This window comes from Colobus angolensis, unplaced genomic scaffold, assembly GCF_000951035.1.
Source record: "Colobus angolensis palliatus isolate OR3802 unplaced genomic scaffold, Cang.pa_1.0 Scaffold525, whole genome shotgun sequence".
In the NCBI taxonomy this organism is placed as follows: domain Eukaryota; kingdom Metazoa; phylum Chordata; class Mammalia; order Primates; family Cercopithecidae; genus Colobus; species Colobus angolensis.
This window is the reverse complement of record NW_012118766.1, coordinates 100,631-105,248: the sequence shown is the minus strand read 5'-3', so window position 1 is coordinate 105,248 and position 4,618 is coordinate 100,631.

The window sequence follows — 4,618 nt, the reverse complement described above, 5'->3', positions numbered from 1 at the left end:
ATCTCCTGACCTCGTGATCTGCCCACCTTGGCTTCCCAAAGTGTTGGGATTACAGGTAAATACTCATTTTTAGCGAAGTTGTACAGGCATACAGCTCTAAGAGTCAGAAATTAACAAGGCTTAGAACAAAACCCAGCAATCCCCTACCTTACCCTTCTCCACTCTGATCCCTACTCCTTGGAGGTTACTGTGTTTATGTTTTAGCTCGTTCTTCTAGATTGTGTGAAGACAGGGAGATGTCCTACTGTGGAATCCTACAAGGATTCAGGTTGCTTACACTCCCCACTCCTGTTGCCCACGTTTTTCTCCCCCATCCTCTCAGTATAATTATTGTGATAATGACGCCAGGCATGGTGGCTCGTGACTTATCCCAGATTTTTAGGAGGCCGAGGCCGGCAGATCACTTGAGGCCAGGAGTTGAAGACCAGCCTGGCCAACACAGTGAAACCCCGTCTCTACTAAAAAATACAAAAATTAGTCAGTTGTAGTGTCGCACACCTGTAGTCCCAGCTACTCAGGAGGGTGAGGCACAAGAATTGCTTGAACCTGGGAGGTGGAGGTTGCAGTGAGCTGAGATCACACCATAAGCTGAGATGGCACTACTGCACTCCAACCTGGGCAACAGAGGTAGACTCTCTCTCAAAAAAAAAGTATCGTGATATTGGGATACATAGTACAATATTGTGTATATTTAGTATTCTTCCTGGTTTTTGGCCTGGAGCTTCTAAAACCCTTGTAGTTTCCTGAGTGATAGGAACATTATTGGTTATAACATTTGGTCTTAGGTTTCAATACCTGACACAAGAGCTTCTAAGACTTTTGGAATCTCTGGGGTGATAGGAGTGTCTTTTGTATGATAATGAGATGACAGGTGGCTTCGGCCCCTGAAAGGTTCAGGATTAGGGCTGGTTGCCAGAAAGATGAGTCATGAGTAAAGAGTTGGACAAGTCAGCCCCACCCCTACCTCTGGGAGGGGAGACGAGACAGGCTGGAGATTGAGGTAGTCACGGGTGGCCAATGACTTAATCATGTCTATGTTATGAAAACTCCATAAAACCCTCTAAATACTGGGATTGGAGAGCTTCTGGTTTGGTGAACTCATTTGGTGCAGGGGAGGTGGCACTTCCAGGGATGTCAGGGAGCCCTGACCTCTCTGCCCCGTGGTGTGCCCGTACATCTCTTGCATTTGGTTTTTCCTGTGTTCTCTTCTTTGTAATAAACCAGTAAGAGCAAGTAAGTGCCAAGCATTTTGCGTCTGTCACCTCTCTTACTTTTTCAGCAACACTGTGTGGCAGATAATGTCCTCATTTTGCTGGTGACAAAATGAGACTGATGCATTGAGTAACTTGCTCAAGGTCACATAATAAGTGGAATTCAAGCTCTGACCCCGAAACCTGTGCTTTTAACCAGCATGCTGCATACGCAGCCTCTTTATTAGGATTTTTGGTGTCTCTAGGGCGTGACACCAAGTTGACCGTTGTGGCCTAGAGCTGTTATAAAGGAGCTTTTAGTGGCCCTGCTGAGAACAGAGCCAGCACCCCCGGATTGGCAGGGCAGGGGCTGTTCTTGCTGGGAGCTGCAGGCCACTCCCTGGATCCCTTGGCTGATCTTGCTCATCCACTCCCTCCCTCATTCATTAGTTCCTGAGTGCCACCTCTGTGCGGGGGAGAAGAAGGCAGCCTTCCAGCCCAGGTGGGACCTGCAGGTACACACAGGGAGAGGCAGCTGTGCACTGAACTGGCTGCAGGCTGGGACAGTGTGGCTCCAGAGGTGGCGATAGAATGCTCTGGGACTGCAGAGGGAACACATGCTTGTGGAAGAGAGGAAGGGGCAGGCACCGCAGAGGAGGTGTACTTGAGTTGGACTTTGAGGGAGGTGTTGGATTTCCACAGTGGAACCAAGCAGCTGACGCTTTCTCAGCAGCTGAAGATTACAGCCAGCCAGCCTCAAATGTTCAGCTTTTCCTGAATTCTCTTTTTTAGGACAGTGCAGTAAGTTTTCAACAGAGATAATGCAGTCAACTCCATGTCAATAATGTTCTGCAAATCCTGTGTGTAGTTTTCGATGCTTAGCAGATGGGGGCAGCCTGGGCCATAAAGAAGATCCTGTGTGTCCACCTGTTGGGACATCAGTCAGATGTGGCACAGGGCAGGGATCACTGCCTGCCCCTGAGGAACTCAGTTGTACTCTTATGTGGAGAGAACAAAGAAAGCTGTTGTACAGGGGGTAGGAGACATTTCACCTGCAAAGCAAGGCACAAAATACATAGCCTGTGCCCTGCATGAGAAACCTAGCGGAACTGTGTGCTGATTCCCACCCCTGCCTCCCCTCCTGAGAGCGAACCGTCCATTGTACCATGGTGGAAGGCATTTCTGAAGCCTCTGCCATCGGAGTGATCTGTTACTTGCCCACTGAGCCTTAGGGGCAGCAACCAGGTGGTGTGGCTGAAGCACAGACCTTGGGCAGACCTGTTTGGGCATGTTGGTTCTGTCACTAATTGTGAATTACAAAACCTTGGAGAAGTCATTGTCTTTGTCTGTGCCTCTCATGTAAGATGGGGAACACCGCAGCCATTGCAGAAAAGCAGATAGGTGGAGCGAGTATGAAGTGCTTTGTGTGTGTGTCATACGGTGAATGAAATGGCACTGATTGGCATTATTGACAGTAATAACAGGTTTAATTTAGGAACAAAACTGGTAAAGTAGGCCAGGTGTGGTGACTCATGCCTGTAATCCCAGCACTTTGGGAGGCTGAGGCGGGTGGATCATGAGGTCAGGAGTTAGAGACCAGTCTGGCCAATATGGTGAAACCCCATCTTTACTAAGAATAAAAAAATTAGCTGGGTGTGGTGGCACACCTGTAGTCCCAGCTACTTGGGAGGCTGAAGTAGGAAAATCATTTGAACCTGGGAGGCAGAGGTTACAGTGAGCTGAGATGGCATCACTGCACTCCAGCCCGGGTGACAGAGTGAAACTCCATCTCAAAACTACATTGTTCTGCTATGTGTTTCGGGGCAAATTTATACATACAATTTGCTTAAATATTTCAGATGATACAAGAATATATGTGTGGGGTAAAAAGCTGAAATTTGCATTCCCCCTTCTCTAGAAGTAACCATTGTGAATAGTTAAGTCTGTATTCCAGCTATTTTGTATATTATAAATACACTGAATATATGAGTGTATATATACATATATGTTTTATTTTTAGAGATGGAATATTGCTGTGTTGCCCATGCTAGTCTCAAACTCCTGGGCTCAAGTGACCCTCTCGCCTCAGCCTCCCAAAGTTTTGGAATTACAGGCATGAGCCACCGCGCCTGGCCTGCATGAGTATATTTACTAATTGCTAAGTTACTCTGTTCAATATGTGTCTATTGAACTCCCCCATGTGCCAAGCATTGTTCTGAATACCTTATATGCACTAATTCACTTAATTTTTAGAGCAGTTCTATTATTGTGGCCCTTTTACAGTGAGGAAACTGAACCACAGAGAGGCTGGGGACGTTGTCTAACATCACACAGCCAGTGCTGTTGGAATTGAGGTTTGAACCCAGACAGCTGGCTTCAGATCTCTTAGCTGTTATCATAGATGGCACACCCAAACCTTAGGGCCACCTCCCAAGCCTTGGCTGAGCTCTGCCTGAGCTCTGCGAGAGCCATGTATGTGAGGTTTCTTTCCTCTTTAAGAACACAAGTCTTGGAATTGTCCCAGACCCTGGTGGGACCTCCTGAGGACCAAAAACGGGGATTCTTCAAGCCTGGCCCAAGGGCCAGGTCTCTGATTTAGCTACTTGGAAGGTAGACGTGGAAGAGAATAATTTTGCGAGAACAAAAAGTCAGCATGGCTGGGCTGACTCAGCCAGACACCAGACGCAGTGGCTCATGCCTGTAATCCCAGCACTTTGGGAGGCCGAGGCAGGTGGATCACCTGAGGTCAGGAGTTCGAGAGCAGCCTGGTCAACAAGTTGAAACTCCATCTCTATTAAAAATATAAAAATTAGCTGGGCGTGGTGGCAGGCGCCTGTAATATCAGGTACTTGGGAGGCTGAGGCAGGAGAATTGCTTGAACCCGGGAGGCAGAGGTGGCAGTGAGCTAAGATTACAACACTGTACTCCAGTTTGGGTGACAGAGTGAGACTCCGTCTCAAAAAAAAAAAAGGAAGGAGAAGGGGAATGGCTGGGCTGACTCATAGGGAAGAGGCCCTACAGCAGCCATAGGACCTTGGGCACTTGGGTGGAAAAGAAGGAAGGAAGAGCTTCACCCATGGCGGTGACCTGGACTGCAGAAACTACACTAAACAGTCCCGGTCCTGGATCCTGGCCACCCCATTTGCTTCTCTTCTCCTTGGGTAGAGGGTGTGGGGAGCTTTCTACCCTGGAGGCTGAGCAGCGCGGCTTCTAACCAGGGTAGGCATTTGTCTTTTCCTGGGAATACAGACAACATTCTCGTAACCAGCCCAAATACTCCTGAACAGCTTTTTGTAGGGTGGGGCGGGGCGGTGCAGAGGGTCATTTTGACTCATAGGTACATTTTCCACTTTCACTGCTGATAACCATGTTACAGATTAAAGTTTTGTTTTTGATACTGAAGAGGGCTTAAGAGAGTGAGCTATTAT